The sequence below is a fragment of the Mastigoproctus giganteus genome, chromosome 13 (genome assembly GCF_048544385.1).
Source record: "Mastigoproctus giganteus isolate SK-2022 chromosome 13, ASM4854438v1, whole genome shotgun sequence".
Lineage (NCBI taxonomy): Eukaryota > Metazoa > Arthropoda > Arachnida > Uropygi > Thelyphonidae > Mastigoproctus > Mastigoproctus giganteus.
The window spans coordinates 56,511,199-56,529,376 of record NC_143587.1 but is presented as its reverse complement, the minus strand read 5'-3'; the positions used below and the strand labels follow the sequence as shown (position 1 = coordinate 56,529,376).

At 37.8% G+C, this 18,178-nt stretch overlaps 1 protein-coding gene across 1 annotated transcript in view; it reads right to left on the bottom strand.

Annotated features, from left to right (window-relative positions):
- mTor (serine/threonine-protein kinase Tor) overlaps nucleotides 1-18,178 on the bottom strand; it is a 704,297-nt gene that overhangs the window by 546,888 nt on the left and 139,231 nt on the right. The window lies entirely within an intron of this gene.

Genomic DNA, 18,178 nt, shown 5'->3' with positions numbered 1-18,178 from the left:
AAATGACATGAATTTAGAAAGTGCAGGCAACTAGCAAAACAACAAGCAGGTGGTGCATAATCTATTGTCCAGGGAAAAGCATGTTTGCCTGCATGTAATCTATTAGCAATGCTTCACTTCAAAAAGGTTCCACAATATAATAATAAATAAATAAATAAATAAATTTAGTACTAGTAGTGGCAAAGTAATGTAAGGAAGCTAAACCTATAAAACATTGACCAAAACAAATAATAATAATAATAATAAAATTAATAAATTATACAACTCACATATTAAAGCTATGCAGAAAAATGAGATGCAAAAAAGATAACTAATGGAATTAACTTTGAAAAAGAGGATAAAATATATTGTGATCAATGAAACTCACTCGATAACAAGGTGTGTTCCAAAAGTATCTGGATTATACTTATTGTTCAAGGATGAGAAAAAGCATAGTGTGATTAAACAAGTCTCATCCTTACAGGGGCGGACTAGCCATAAAACTTACCAGGGAAACTCTGGTGGGTAGAGCTGGTGTGATTTTGGCCATAAACATTAGCATGAAGCTGCAATTTTGTGTTTACAAAAATTTTTGACCCAGTTCACCTCTGCATCCTTACCTCAGTGAAGTAAGATTTTTTTTTTTTTAGACCACTTACAGCAATCTATTATTGTCAGCTGATAATGAAGGCATTTTCATATCCTGTCGCATTTCTAAATGTCGCTGTTCAGTGAAAATGTGTTAAATATTGCATTTAAATCAGAAAAACTGCAAGTGAAGCATTTGATATTCTTAACTAAAATATAATGACTCTGTAATAAGCCATGTGCAAGTTTTCAACTGAAAAAAGTAAAGAAAGAGCACAGCAAAATGAAAGCCATCTTGATAGCATTTTTTGACTACAAGGGTGTTGTATGCCACAATAACCCACAGAAGGATAATTACATAGCTTTGAACTTTTGACTTTTGAAAAGTGGAAGATGGTAACTGCATGCAGGAGTTAAACAAGAGATTTTTTTTTTTTTCAAAAAAAAAAGCAAAAGTTCTTGGCAAAAATAAGAGTATGGAAACAGATTTTTCAGAAAATGTAAGTTGTTTTTTTTTTTTTTTTTTAAAGTACAGACTGCACTAGAAATTAAATTCTAGTAAATTTACCATGAATACACATGAATTCACAATGAATACCTCAGGGGGAATTACACATCTGCAACTTTTGACTTTCAAAAGTCAGGCAAATGACAAACTGAATTGGTATTTTGCATCAATATTCATGCATGAGAGAAATTCTACAAAGTTCATCAATATCTAACAGGGACACTAAATGATATTGTGACAACTGAGAGGAAAATGAAAGAGAATTGTTGAAGCCCAACTTAAAAAAGTGCCTGGGATGGATGGAATATATCCAATTATATTAAGGGAGGCAGAAAATGAGATACAGTCGTTGTTGTTGATATTTGGTTTTTAGGAGCATTAGCAACTAAGGCCATATTGCTCCTGAGATATGCAGTGGTCATTACCTGACCTTTCCGCATCCTCCGTATTTGGTGGGCACAGGCTCGAAACCCGGTCTAATCAAGAAGTGTGTGCTACACACTGTTGCTCCTGCCCACCTGGCTACAGAGGCGCCAAGATACAGTCAGTCCTCGTATAACACATGTTTACACTACACGAATTCGATCATACATGATTTATAAATAGTGAAACGATATCATATATAACATGAACTGAATTTGCTTATGCACGATTCGCCTTTGTGTTTACAAGAAATGGCAGTCGAATGTGGAATCACCCCAACTGAACACAACACGATAGGAATGAAGAGAAGATTCTGAAAATGTATTTGTTTTTTATATTAGTGAAGGGGAAACACATTTCACCATAATAGCATAAAAACCCACACAATTCCAGCTAACGGTATTATCACAAATGCAATTAGATCGAGTTTACTACCCGTTTATAACAGATTCTACTAGCAGGAACGCAACTGGAAATTGTTTTTGTTTTATGGTAGTAACCCCCAGAAATGTGCTTTAGTAAAATGTGAGCTAGTGAGGTATTCATAGTGTCTCTGCCTTTACGGTGTTGTTTATTCAGTTGCTACATGCGCACAGCTTTGTTTATGTGTATCAAACGTGCCTCCTCATTTTGTAATTGTGCTTTATTTCCTAAAAATTAGTAAAATACTTAAAAGGTGTGAAAAGGAAGCGTCCTGGTGAAGACACTACAGATTCATAGAGAAAAAGAAAAGCAATATCAATAAACAGAGGCGGACTGGTTCAAAAATTCTTACCCTCACACTAGCGTTTACAGCCAAAATCACACCGGCCTCCGGCCCACCGGGGTTTCCCTGGTAAGGCTTATTGCCAGTCTGCCTGTCGATAGAGAAAAAATATGAAATTATGAAATGCTCTGAGCGAAATGAAAGATCATGTGATACTGCACGTACTACAGGCCTAAATGAGGCAATGCTGAGAATTACAAAGAATGAAGAGAAAATAAAAACAACTTTCATGTCAGGAACAACTCATCAAAGTGTAATTAAAATCCGTTAGATTAAGACACAAAGAATTGGAAGAGATGGAATGGCTGTTATCTGTTTGGATAGAAAATCAAACAAAAAACAAGTTTGCTTACGATAGAAGCAAAAGTTAGCAATATTTTATTACATAATAGTCATAATAAAATATGTAAGTATTTTATTATAATTGTATTTATTGTGTTTGGTAATGGTTTGGTTACAAATGTGTGTTCAATCTTGGGTGGTCAGCATCTAACCCCATTTTTCCCATAGGGCCTGTTGTTTAAATTGCACGATTTTGCATTGCACGAGGGTTTCTAGAAACAAAACTATCGTGCTATACGAGGACTGACTGTAATTGGATTCAGGGGGTGGCACCTATGGACTGGACACGTGCAAATGTATCCCAAATTCACAAGGGGGGGGGTCAAAAGGTGATATGAGTAATTACAGGCCTATTAGATTAACTTCTGTTCCTGGGAAAATAATGGAGTCTCTGGTTAAAGAAGTAATGCAGGATCATCTAAACAGGAATGAACTTACACCAGAGTCGGCATGGATTTGTTAAGTGGCATTCTTGTCTGACCAATCTGAATAGATATTATAATGCAGTATCAGAGGAATTGGATAAAAATAATTTTGATATCATATACTTGGATTTCAGGAAATCTTTTAATACTCTTGCACATAAAAGTCTGCTGTACAAATTGGAGCAATGTGGCATTAAGGGTAAGTTAGTGCTGGATAAAGGGATGGTTGAGCGTAGACAGTGGTTATTAATGGAGTCCCCTGGGGTTCAGTGCTGGGCCCATTGTTGTTTTTTATATATATTAATGATATTTATTTATTAATTATATGATATTTATTAATTATATTTATTTATTAATTATGTGATATTTATTAATGATTATTGGTTCATGAAGGCTGAAAATTCAATAATAAAGAAGGATCTTCTTTCAGCCCAGAGATTCACTCTTCTAAGTATTACCCGTGCTTGTCACACCGTATCTACAGATGCTCCTCAGGTTTTGTCAGGCAAATTGCCTGCCGACCAGTTAGTCATTTATGCTGGACTTATGTATTGCCTCAGGCAACATATCCCTGCAGAGATGTTAGGTGTTGGCTGCCCGGAAGCTCATTGTAGATTCTTCTCTGCTCCGCTGCAATCCGTTGTCTCACTAGCCCCCCTGGGAAGGGGCTAGTGAGGCAATGGATTGCAGTGGAGCAGAGAAGAATCTACAATGAGCTTGTAAATATATGGCAAAATCGTTCGAATGGCTCTGAGAAAGGCAGAGAAATGTTTTTATTCCTGCCCTCTGTCTCTACTGTGAATTACAGGATTAGACCCTGGTTGCAGTTCAGTTTGTATGCCTGTTTCCTGCTGAAGGAGCACAGCCTAATGTCTAAGCTAAATCAGTTCAGCTTGGTCCCTTATGGCTTTTGTTTTTGCAGGGAGATGGAGACTGGCATTCACGTCGTGCCTCACTGGTCATATTATGTTGATCTGCGAACTGAACTTGAGGGAGGGGTCTGTATCCTAGATAGAGATAATTTACCAGTTTTATTTGTAAATTGTTATAATTTTAAGCTTTTTTTTTTTTGTTGTTATGTGCAAAATGTTTTTAAGAGAAGATTCCATTTACTGGACCAAGCAGAGCATGGTGTACCTGTATGAGGTTCAGAATGGAAATCGGTGACACTTTTTGTACTGATGGACTTGTTTTTATTTTTGTTTTATATATGCTGAGATTGCGCAAACAAATTTTTTAAATAGAGATTGACAAATGATTAATTGAAATTAATATTGTGAATATTGTTTCAGACTTTATGGAAATTTAAAATTTTGTAATTGTTTCTTAGTGCATATGGGCACATGCCCTTGAGGCACAATAAATAAAATATGTTAAGTGTAAATTTATTAATGATATTGATGAAAGTATCAAGCTTAATGTCTAAGTTGATATGTCTATGATACAAAGGTTGGCAGGGTGGTTTAATGACAATAATCAGGGTATGCTGCTGCAATAAGATCTAGAAAAATTGGATCAATGGTCTGAGAAATGGTAGTTGAATTTTAACATTGATAAATGCAAGGTACTGCATATGGGTAGCAGTAACTCCAGATTAATGTATTGTGTGGTACCACACTCAGAGCAGTGGAAAATGAAAAAGACCTGGGGGAAATTGTGCAATCAGACATGAAGTTCACTGAGCGATGTGGACAGGCTGCAAAGACAACTCATGGAGTTTTGTTATTTGCTATTTTGGTTTTTTTTATGAGCATTAGCGACTAAGGCCATATTGCTCCGGAGATATGCAGTGGTCATTCCCTGACCTTTTCCACATCCTCCATATTCGGTGGTCATGGGCTCGAACCCCAGTCTAATCAAGAAGCGGGTACTACGCACTGCTGCTCCTGCCCACCTGGCTACGGAGACACCGTGGAGTTTTGTCTATGATATACAGGAACTTTACCTTGAGGTTGTCACAGACATTCTCTCAGATATGCCAGACAAGCTGTTCTTGCTACCTGGGAGTCTAAAACGCTGATGGAACTGATATTCGGGTGACACTTAAGCCAAGTGGACCCAATTTCGGCGAAGTCCGGACGGTCTATGACAGCCAAATCCTCTGCTTGCACCTTCACGATGGTGGGACTGTTAGTAATCCTGGGTATAACCTCCATGCACAAGTACATGGTGGGTGACCACCCAGGTGTGAACCAACGTAAGCAGGGGTCGAGGTGTGGCGCCCACACCACATGGAGGAACGCCGCTCCTCTATGTTACCAGGCAGTACTAGGTGGTAGATGACTCTCATCAACCGGTGAAATCCCACCACTTTGCTTATTGGAGGCTTGAAGTGGTGGAACCCATGTTTAGTCTCTAGAGCTAAGTTCCGGCCAACCCTTCCCTATCTCTTCCATCATGCAGAATGATTGATGATTTTTGAGGTTATGATGAATGTCGTGGCGAGATCCAATATTCCTTACATTTCGAGGGTACAGCTCTAAAACGGTGTTCGCAGGCCGGCCGCTAGATAGTACACCGGACCAAACCTATTGGTAACTCTCTAGGAGGCTTCCGGATCAGCTAGTGTATAATCTTGCTACCTCTACTCTGCCAGATAGTGACTGGAGGGAGTCCGAGTAGTGTGTATGCGGGGAGCATTGTCGAGGCCACGTTATGTCAAGGATCTGGGTATATTCTTACCACATGTACGCCATATCCAAAAATTTCATTACTTCATACAGCATGTCCCACCCACTTTTTCTTACTATTGAATACACCATGAATTGTCAAAATAATAGAGCATGCTTATCTGCGAAAGATCTAAACCTCCCAAGGAATTCCTAATTCATTTCACAAATATACGTGGTCTCAATTCCAATCTCAACGATGTCCATTTCCACTTGCAGTCTTCCAAACCCCATGTACTTTTTCTGACTGAATCTCAGTTATCAGTTGATTCAACTACTGCTCATCTCAGATGTCCAAATTATTTGCTGTATGATTCCTTTCGCCTCAAAGGTGGTACTTGTGCATATGTCCGTTCTGATATTCCCTGTCAGAGACTTGGCAATTTGGAATCTCCTCTCTTTGATCTTCTCTGGCTTAAAATCTCTCTACCTCATTGTGTCAAATTCATCTGTTGTCTCTACCGTTCTCCCAACTCCACTAATCACTTGGAGCTCTTTGACTTCCTCTCTTTGCAACTTGACTTTCTCCAGTCCAACTTTCCTAACAGTGAGGTAATTTTCCTTGGTGATTTTAACGTTCACAACTCCAGCTGGCTTCCGTTTTCTAGTTACACCGACCCAGCAGGTCGAGATGCTGAGGCTTTTGCAATTACTAATGACCTAGCACAGATTGTTCATTTACCTACAAGAATACCGGACAATCCTAATCATACAGCCAATACGCTTGATCTTTTTCTCACAAACAACCCTTCTAAGTACAAGGTCGAAGTGAGAGGTCCTTTAGGCACTTCAGATCACAACTTGGTGATTGTCTCTTCTCCAATGGAACCTCTATCTCATGGCTATTCCCAACCTCGTATTGTTTGGCATTACAAGAATGCAAAATGGGATGACCTGCGAGACTTCTTTTCTTCTTTTCCTTGGTCTGATTACTGTTTCAAAACTTCTGATGTCAACGTTTGCTCAGAGCGTGTCAGTGAAATTATTCTTGCAGGAATGGAATCCTTTATCCCACACTCCACTTTAAAATCTCGTCCTTTATCTAAACCTTGGTTCTCCAACAAATGTGCTAAGGCTGTCCAAGAGAAGAATGCTGCATATCGTAACTGGCTTGTTTCTAATTTTTCAGTTTCATTTTCTGCCTACACCAAAGCTCGCAACAATTGTAAAGCAGTTATTAATCAGTCCAAACTAGAGTTTGAACAGGCTAAGAGTAGAAAACTTGCTTCTTGCCCTAATGGTAGCCGAGCATTCTGGTCTCTTGCCAAAGCCATTGGCCGCAACTTTTGCCCATCTCTGCTCCCACCTCTGTCCAAACCAGATGGTTCTGTTGTCACTTCAGCCAAGGATAAAGCTGACCTGCTAGCATCCCATTTTTCTTCCAGCTCATGTATTAATGATCTTGGTAAAACACCTCCCACCATTCCTAACACGTTCCATTCAATGCCTTCTGTGGTCTTCCGTCAAAAGGATATCAGAAGGATTTTAATGAATCTTGATGCTAAGAAAGCTCCAGGTCCTGATGGTATTTCTCCACTTGTTCTCAAAACCTGTGCTCCTGAACTTACTCCTATTCTTTGCCGCCTTTTTTCACTTTCTTATTCCAAAGGTGTTTTTCCTTCTGCTTGGAAATTTGCTCATATCCAGCCAGTTCCTAAAAAGGGTGACAAATCCCTCCCATCCAATTATCGTCCCATTGCAATTACATCTACTCTTTCTAAAGTAATGGAGAAATCAATTAACCGCCAACTCTTAAACTACCTAGAAACCTTCCGTCTGATCAACGATCGCCAGTATGGATTCCGTCAGTGTCGATCCACTGGTGATATTCTGGCTTATGTTACCCATTTATGGACTAATTCAATGGAAAGGTTCGGTGAAACTCAAGTAGTTGCTCTTGACATCTCAAAGGCTTTTGATCGTGTTTGGCATAAAGGTCTTCTAAACAAGCTTCCATCTTATGGTTTGCCAACTGTTTTTAGTAATTGGTTATCCAGTTTTCTCTCTGATCGCTCACTGAGGGTGATGGTAGATGGCTCTCTGTCTTCTAACTTCTCCACTAATGCCGGTGTCCCCCAAGGTTCAGTTCTTTCCCCCACTCTTTTCCTTTTGTATATCAATGACCTTCTTCCATTGACTGGAAATCCTATCCATAGTTTTGCCGATGATAGCACATTGCATTCAACTTTCCATTTTGAGAAACCTTGTCCTGCTCAATCAGCTTCAACTTCTCGAAAATCTGCTACCAATTCCTTAAATGCCGATCTTCAGGTAATTCTCCAGTGGGGCAAAGACAACTTAGTTGATTTCAACCCTTCTAAAACTCAGTCTTGTCTTATATCTCGCAAAAAGGATTCTTCTGCTCCTATGCTTATCTTTAGTGACACTCCGATTTCTAGGCAAAATGATATATCTCTTTTGGGGATTACCCTGACTTCTAATCTCTCTTGGCACAAGCACATTACAAATATTGCTTCCTCTGCATCTAAAAAACTTGGTTTTCTCTTTCGCTCTCGGCATTACTTTTCTTCCAAACAGCTGCTCACTCTGTATAAATCGCAAATCCGCCCTGCCATGGAATATTGTTCCCACATCTGGGGTGGTGCCCCCAAAACCTCTCTCAGGCTTCTTGATTCCATTCAGAAGAGGGCAGTTAGGTTAATTAATGATTCATCTCTAACAGAGTCTCTCCACTCGCTTTCTCATAGACGTACTGTTTCTGCTGCATGCCTCTTCTACAGATACTTCCATGGGCACTGTTCTTCTGAATTGGCTTCTATAATTCCCGCTCTCTCTTTCAAAACAGTCCGAACACGTGCCGCCACCAGCCAACATCCATTTACTGTCCAGCTTCAAACCCACAGAACCAACTTTTCATCTTCCTCATTTATTCATTCAACTGCCGTTTTCTGGAACAACCTTCCTTCATACGTATTTCCTGAAAATTACGATCTACAGAAGTTCAAGTCCAATGTCAACAAATATCTTCTTTCGTCTTTTCAACCTCCAACCCAAGCACGGTACTAAGTACTATAGGTTCCACTACCTCTCGTGTTTGGGGTTCTCATAAAAAAAAAAAAAAAAAAAAAAAAAGCAGGTAGACAAGGAAGTGATTTTATATAAGGAAATGGTTAGGCCACATCTCTTAAGTACTGCATACAGGTCTGGAACCCTCACTTTAGGAAGGATGTAGCCAGGTGGGAAGGAGCAGCAGTGCATAGCACACGCTTGATTAGACCGAGGTTCGAGCCCGTCACCACTAAATACGGAGGGTGCGGAAGGGTCAAGGAATGACCACCGCATATTCCCGGAGCAATATGGCCTTAGTTGCTAATGCTCTTAAAAACCAAATAACAACATCTCTCTCTCTCTCTCTCTCTCTCTCTCTCTCTCTCTCTCTCTCTCTCTCTCTCTCAGGGTAACTTGGGAACTGGTGCAGCATAAGCCTCAGGCTTCCTTGCACCATATAGCTAATAATAATAATAATGATATTCTTTCTGATGAGGTAGAACATGCGTTGAAGAAAATTAAGAATCAGAAAGCCCCGGGGGAAGATGAAGTTACTGTACAGTTGTTAAAATTGGAAGGAAGAGACATGACACAAAAACTGGCAAGACTCTTCACAAAATGCATTAGGAAAGGTGTGATGCCTAAGGAGTGGAATAATGCAATCATAGTTTTGTTGCATAAGAAAGGAAATAAATCAGAAATTGGAAATTAGAGACAAATTAGCTTGATATCCCACATCTACAAGTTGTTCACAAGAGTCATTACTAACAGATTAGAAAGAATACTTGATGAGAATCAACCAAAAGAGCAAACTGGCTTTAGGACAGGATTCTCAACTATGGATCACCTTCACATAATATCACAGCTAATGGAGAAAGCAAATGAATATAAAACATCATTATGCCTGGCATTTGTGGATTGTGAAAAGGTATTTGACTCCATACAGCATAAGGCAATGTTTCGGGCACTGCAAAGACAAGGCATAGATACCCCATATATTATAATTTTGAAGAAAATATATGAGAATGCTACATCCTTTATTAGACTAGACAAAGACAGTAGGAAATTTAAAACTGAGAAAGGAGTTCGACAAGGAGACACAATATCAACGAAATTGTTTACTGCTGCCCTTGAGGAAGCTTTCAGAAGATCAGACTGGTTGCAGAAAGGAGTCAATGTGAATGGAGAGTACCTAAACCATTTACGATTTGCAGATGACATTGTGGTCACAAGCCACGATCCCAAAGAATTAGAGGAAAATATGAATTAATTATGCAGAGTTAGTAAGGATTTTGGACTAAAGATGAATATGGCTAAAACAAAAGTAATGATGAACAAGTATGTCACAGAAAGGGATATAATAATTGAAGGAGCAGTAATTAAAAAGGTGGAGTCATATACTTATCTGGGACAAGTCATTAGCTGTAATAATGATAAATGGCTGGAAGTCAAGAGAAGAATAAATTTTGGATGGATAGCATTCAGGAAATATAGTCACATACTGAAGAGCAATATCCCAATTTGTCTGAAATGTAAAATAATGAACCAACGTATACTCCCCACCTTGACTTATGGAAGTGAAAAGTGAGCACTCACCAAAAGAATGGAAGAGAAGCTGAGAACTACACAGCGAAGAATGGAACAAATTATATTGGAAATCAGACTGTTAGATAAGAAGAGAAACACATGGATTAGGCAGAAAACTCAAGTAAAGGACATTCTTATCAAAACTAGAGAACTAAAATGGTCTTGAGCAGGACACATAGCTCGAAGACACGATGATAGATGGACTAAGAAAATAACAGAATGGTACCCAAGAGAAGCTAAGAGAAAACCTGGAAGACAACAATGGAGATGGACAGATGAAATTCATGAGTTTGTGCACCATTGCACAAAACAGAAGGAACTGGAAAGTTGCTGAAGAGGCCTTCATCCTGCAGTGGATTGAAATGGCTGATGATGATGTCGATCAGATAGGTAGCCTTTTCCTTTTTGTCCACAATGGTTATGTCCAGTCTGTTGTGCAGGATTGTCTTATCCGTTATTATGGTGTGGTCCCAGTACAGCTTGTGGGTTGGGGTCTCTAGTACTGCCTCGGGTTCGTACTTGTAGTACGGTACACTTGTTCAATCAACTGGTATTTCCTTGATAGCTTCTGATGTATTATCCTGGCTACTTGGTTATGTCTATGAGTGTACTCAGTCTGGGTGATCACCTTGCATCCCACGGTGATGTGTTGGATCATTTCTGAGGCCTGGTGACATCGTCGACATGTCTCATCGGACACTCCGGACTGCTTGGCAATGTATTTTCTATAGTTTCTGCTGGTTCTGTTATTATTATTATTAATATTATTATTATTATTAGCCATATGGTGTAAGGAAGCCTGAGGCTTATGCTGCACCAGCCAAAAAAAAAAAATGGCTTGCTGTCTACTTGGCAACCAAGATTGGGGATATGTGTCTGTAAAAATAAGTGGAAACATTTTCTTTCATATATGCTTATCTCTGGCTTCAATCAGATCTTTAATACTGTAAAATCCCAGTTATCTGAAATAAATGGGACTGAAGGTATTTCAAATAATCCATTTTAAGTCCTTATCTTTATCTACAATATGAGTGCAGGAAAAAAATTAATGGGAGAAAATCTGCGGTAATCTGTTATTATTATTTACACATTAGGTACTGTACATGCTTATACAGTTTTAAAATAAATGACAATGTTTTGTTGCTTGAAGGATGAAGGTTCCCCCCCCCTCCTGCTTTAGGGTTTCCTATTTTTGCCAATTGGTTCTTGTTCAATGTCTTGTGATTCAACTCATCCAGTACCAATCAGAAGGGCACTAAATGCTTCACTGGCATATTAAACCAATAATAAAAGTGCATGGAAATATGTTAGTTTTCATGGCATATAAATGGTATTCATAATAATGCACCCATCATTTTAAACTTCTGTCTGATTTGGATAAATATTTAAAAATAACACTATTTCCTCATCTCTCAAAAAATAACTGTTGATTTTATTGTTATGAAAGTAACTTACAGCTAATGCACAGTTCATGATTTTCTCTAGATTTATGCACTGATATTAAAATATCCAAAATATTTAGCAAAAGTTCATCAAATTGTACAAAGAAACCCTTGTTTAACAGTAAATCAGTGACTGCACAAATAAAAATTTAAAGAACAAGGCATATATAAAAAAAAAAAAAAAAAGTTAATATGTCTGTGAAACAAGCCAAGAAGGTTGCGTAGATTATAAATGTAACCATCCATATTACACTAATGTGATAAATAACAATTTTATTTAAAAACAAATCTATAAATTAACTATTAAATAAGTTTCACTTGTGATAATTAAGAAATGGTAAATTTGTAGATTTTTTTTTAAGCATGGATTAAATTAACTTTTTTGTTGTTTTCACTCAATGCTTTGTATTGCAGGAATTATGATTTTATTATATCTATGTGATTGCTTTGTTTCTTACAAGTAAACAATTCCAAGAATTTATTTGAATAAAATTTGGATAAAACAAAACAAAAAAACTAAAAATTGTGAATAATCCAAATTCTGAACAAAAATTCTACCACAGGATTACAAGGTGATATTTCAATGCAAAAGTTGAAATCAATAAAATTCACTCAAACAAAATACATTATTCATAGGTTGGCATAAATTTGCTAACAGAGACCATATGCTTTACTGTGTATGATTTTCAATCATGAGGATCATTCTGCTTCCATTGAAAACAGGCTGAGCACTCGGTTCTAAGGCTTGGGCATACATTCAATACAGAAAAAAAATATTATCCATGACTCTGTAAGTTACTAATATCTTTTTAAGCTGTATAGCATCACCTAAACAAGTGAATCTGCATACATTTAAAAATCTGAGACACGGCCAAGACATCTATTCCAAAAACTACTACTAGTATTTCATCAGTTGCCAGGTGTTCACTATTAGCAAACATATTGCTGAACTGTGAATAATGTAATTTATATAATGCATTTGTCTAGCAAATAGCCGAGCAATGTACGGAAGTAAACTTCTATGATTACCATGATTGAAAATTAAATGCAGTAGAGTGTACAATTTTTTTTTGATTTCAGCATCTGCATTAAAAATCCTTCTCCCCTGCAATCCTATAGCATTGTACTGCATAGAGCAGATACAGCCCAGTTCTAGGGGTTAGGCACACATAACAGTTGTGTTTAAATGAAAGTTTTACATTCATACATCACTTAGCTGTTAACTTAGACTAAATACATTATTCTCAGTTTGACATATGTTTTATAACACAGATCATCTTCCAGCTGAAGAAAAGGCAGTAGTTTTGAAACAGCTGTTCAGTCAGAATCTCAGATTTTTAAATGTGTGGCCATTCAGTTACTGTGAAATATTACATATTAAATATTACATTACATATTTAAATATTGCATTTAAATGCATTACATTTGTATTAAGTATTACATTCATTAAATATTTAAATATTGGATTCATTACATTTGTATTAAGTATTACATTCATTAAATATGTAATATTAAAGTGTGGAGTGAGTTTTTAGTATTTCATTAAATATGTAATATTTAATGAAATACTAAAAACTTCCTCCACACCTTTAATCTGTAAATCCTACTAAGTCAAACCAGTTTCAAAGACCAAATCCCCAAAATGTCTGAAAGATTACAAACCAATCTCGATTGGGTGCTTGCTACTGAAAGTTTTCCAAAAAACGAGCCATACAAGAATAGTTGATCACTATTTTAGTCATAGACCTGCATATCTCTATAATGTCATCAATGGAAGATTTACCATAACTAACCTGCTTCAAACTCTCTTGGAAATACAAATGGCATTTCACAGTAAAATGGATTGGATGTTATTCTCGAGATAAAGGCTGCATATGATAATCTCTCAGTAGATACTCTCCTACACATATTGCAGTTTCATTTCAATATTACTTCAGGTCTCAGCTGGAATCCTAACCAATGGGATACTACTGGTTTACCACAATCGTCAGCAATTAATTTTTAGAGTAACTAGAGGTATTCTGCAAGGTCGAGTTTTGTTCTCAACGCTGGTTGCAACAGCATGAGAACAGCTCTTGTCAGAAAATCCAAAATTTTTGTTTATGCTGATGACCTCAAGTTCCTTGTTCATTCAAATGCTCTTGGCTCTGTACAGGTCAACCTTGACCTAAATAATTATCTTCATTCCATTGGACTCCACCTAAGTAAAGAAAAATTGCCACAACTCACATTCTCAAAGAAGCATGAAGAAAATTATGTCCATCCATGCCTTCATCAACCTGATGCAAATCCACAAGGTAATTGTGCATAAGGATCTGCATGTGATCTGGGACAAGAATCTCAAGCTTATTTATCACTTCAAAGACATCAAAAATAAATTTTGTTATTCACTGGAGTCATAAGCAAGAATTAATAGGGGTCACAAGCTACTAGTCCAATATCTTTTAATGTGTATAACCCCCCCCCATCATCTTATATGCATTGGTTATCTGCACTCCCTACATACCAAAAGTGTGTATATGCATTGTACTGGATGATAAGTTTGAATCAGCATTTAAATAACCCTCCCGCAATATCAAAATCAGCCCTCTATGCCACACCTAACATTACACAATGGAAGTACATTGTAGTCTCAAGGAACCTAAATATATTGCAGCAACCAATTTCCCAACAGATGGATGGTTGCAACTCACGTAAATAATATTATCTTCTGATCCTTCAAGGAAAGAGAGGAATCAGTTTAGAAGCAAACCTTCAAATGTTTAGAAACAACATAGGGGAGTACTGTAAGTCTTTAAAATAAACTGACCTCAGGAGTTTTTGTTCCAATAGAAATGAATACCCTCCTAGCAAACTTGTCCAGGGGTGGATAGGTGCACTTGTCTAGGTGCAAAGACTGTGAAAAGATTAGGCGCCAATTCAGCGTTCTGATGGGTGTCTATAAGAGTTTGAGGTGTAGGGTAGATGCCCTCAAGGAAATTAATATGAGGGGCCCATCAAGCTCTCGGCTGCCCAACTCAACGCCAGAGCTCACTCCTGTGCAACAGGCAACACAGCAGCAATCTCCAAGGCAGAATGTGCTCGTCCCACAAGAGCTAATTATTGTCGGTGACTCTATTGTCAGGGAAATGGGGAATATATTATGCAAAAAGGATAGGTAGAACAGGACCAGGGTATGTCTGCCAGGGGCAAAAGTTGATGACGTTGTAGAGCAGATATCATCTTTTAAGGGTTCAAAAGGTGATATTGTTGTACACGTTGGCTGTTTGTTTGTTTGGGATCTTCTTCAGGCGAAAAATATGGTGTCCTCTAATCAATACGGGTTCTGTGTAGGGAAGTCCTGTGAAGATGCACTTGTTGAATTTGCTGGCAGCATTGAGAGTTCAACATCAAAGTACACGTTAGCTACCTTTGTTGATTTCGAGGGCGCTTTTGACTCTCTATGGTGGTAGAGTGCTCTCGAACGGTTACGATCAGCTGGATGCTCTCAGCAACTATACCACCTATTTACAAGCTATTTCAGTAATCGTCACATTTTAGTGGAATCTAAATTTCAGGAGGTGTCTAGAGAAGTTTCACGAGGGTGTCCCCAGGGGTCTATCCTAGGGCCTCTTATATGGAATATGGTATTGCAGGATTGGATTTCCCGTAGTTTCAGTGGTACCAAAATCATCGCTTATGCCGACGATCTTACTATCTTAATTACGAAAGTAATGCCAATGATGTCTTACAAAATTTATTCCAATAGACAGTGGATAATAAATTGACAATAAGTTCGTCCAAGACTAAAATGATGATCTTTGGATCACATTTAAACCCTCAACAACCCCCTTTAGTGAAGATTAATAATAACAGGATTCCACTTGTCTCTGAAACTAAATTACTTGGGATTACAATCGACTCAAAGCTTAATTTTGTCTCTCATTTAAATAATGTAACAACAAAGTTCAGAAGATTCACTGGTGCTATTGTAAAAATTTCTCGTTCAGACTGGGGACTTTCTAGACGTACCATGAGAATCTATTATAACGCCGTATTCCTTCCTATGGCTACTTATGCTGCAGGTGTATGGTTTCACAGGCTTAGAACTGTTAAATTTCGATTGAAGTTGGCTACTATGCAACGCACAATATTATTATGTATGTTAAGAGCTTGTCGAACTGTTTCAACTTCTGCACTGCGGGTTCTTGCAGGTGTATTGCCATTGGACCTTCACGTAGCTTACAGAGGTCTTTGTTATAGGTTAAAAAAACCAACTAGCAACTGAATTTATGGGTTTGCTTCTGAATATTAATTCAGATATTAAGCAAGAACGTAATCGTTTGTGGAATGAAATGATAAATCTGTGGCAGACCCGCTGGGATACGTCATCTGTCGGATCTGTTACTAGGACTTTTTTCCCTGAGGTGGCCTTTTGTGTAAAGCAGAAACCTGCTTGGTTCTCTTTAGACTTATATACATCCTTCCTCTTAACGGGACATGGATCTCTTAACGAAAAACTATGTCGTTTTGGTCTTTCTAGAACGGAAGCTTGTCAATGCGGGGAAAATGAAAATTGGAGCCACATTTTATTTGAATGTCCGCTGTATAATGACTTTAGAGATGTTCTTCGTTCATCAGTTTCTACACTCTCTCATGGGCATGAAACTTTGCTGGTGGGAGACAAGAATTCTTATGTTGCTCTTCAGCAGTTTGCATCTAATGTTTTCACAAGAAGAAGAATTAGTTATACGGCTACGAATAATTCTACTCCTTTGGCTGGTGGAGCTGCTCAATAGGGAGCAACATTGCCTAATTTTTTTTTTATTTATTTATTTTTATTATTATTATTATTTTATTTATTATTTATTTATTATTATTATTATTTTTTTATATTATTTTATTTATTATTATTTATTTATTATTTATTTTATTTTTTTTATTATTTATTTATTTATTATTTTTTTTTATATATATATGTATATGTATATATATATATATATATATATATATTTTTTTTTTTTTTTTTAACACCACGGGGAAATTCTTTTTTTTTTTTCTCTCCTCTGGAGTGGGCCCCCCCAGAGGAATCTGGCCCATCTTTTGCCAACATCAGGTGGGTCAGAGTCTCGAATTGAGACAGTGCGAGCTCCATTGTGACTGGCCCACCTTCCCGTGGTGTGGACGAGTACCCAGAATCATCAGTCACCTGGACAGATGATTCTGGGTAGCCAAGCGGTCAGACACAACAACAGAACACACACAGAACACACACAGAATACACACAAACATACACTACTTATTTCTGGCCCTTCTACAGTGGTACTGTTCTTCACAGAGATACGAGGCGGAGATGAACTGACATTCTAGGTGCCGCCCATTACAAAAACACGTCCACATGTTTGTTTGGGAATTTTTTTTGGCACAGCAGTGTCTATGGCCATAGTGCGCCATTGTACACATTGGCACTAATGGCCTTAAGAGTAAGGGATTTGCATATTTACTTAACAAGTACAGATCAATGTTGAAAAAAAGTAGAGTTAGGGTTAAATTTGAAAGTGTCTGCAATTCTGCCTACACACGATAGGAGGGAGTATATGATGAGCCTTGTCAATCAATTCGGCCCTGGAGAGATTGTGCAAGGCTCATGGGTTAGAATTTTTTTCAGTGTGGTCTGTACTTGCTGTACACAATGGAGAGATTGCTTCTATAGGGATGGGATACACTTAAATAGAAGGGTGCAAGAATATTTGCTGATGCTATTGAAGGAGTGTTAGGTGGGTCGAAAAACTGCTAGTTTGAGGAGATTCACAGACTAAAAGATCAACAGTAGCTGCAGGCAGAGATGAAATGATTCTTGCACTGCTTCTATTAGAATACAGCAGCCTAGAGAACAAGTTGCTGGGGATTTCAAGAACTGCTGGGAGTCAGCATGGAACAAGTAAATACATGGGCTGTGTTAGGATTATGTTAACTAAGAGTAGTTAGGAATGTGTTAACTAAGAGTAAGAACAGGTGCGTGCATACTTCCATGTACATCAATGCAAGAAGTATAGTAAAGAAATTTGATGAATTTGAAGTGCTGGTCAAGACATCAAAGGCAGATATTGTTGGGATATCAGAGACGGTGTCACACAGACATAAGCAGTGCAGAATTGGAATTTGAGGAGTACAATGTGTACAGAAAAGATAGACAGGAAAGGGAGGAGAGGTTATGCTATTAGTTAAGAAACATAAAATCTAAGGAAGTGCATCCAGTTGACATTGGTGACAGTGCAATGTTGCGTCAGTTTGGTGTGATATAAGCACTGGAAAATAGAAAATGACAGTAGCAGTGTGTTAAAGGCCTAATGACTCTGATGAGTACAATGAACAATTGAGCAGAGAAATAGATTAGGCCAGTAAATCAGAATGTCTTGTAATGGGGGATTTTAAATTTCCAGATATTGACTGGAACTTGT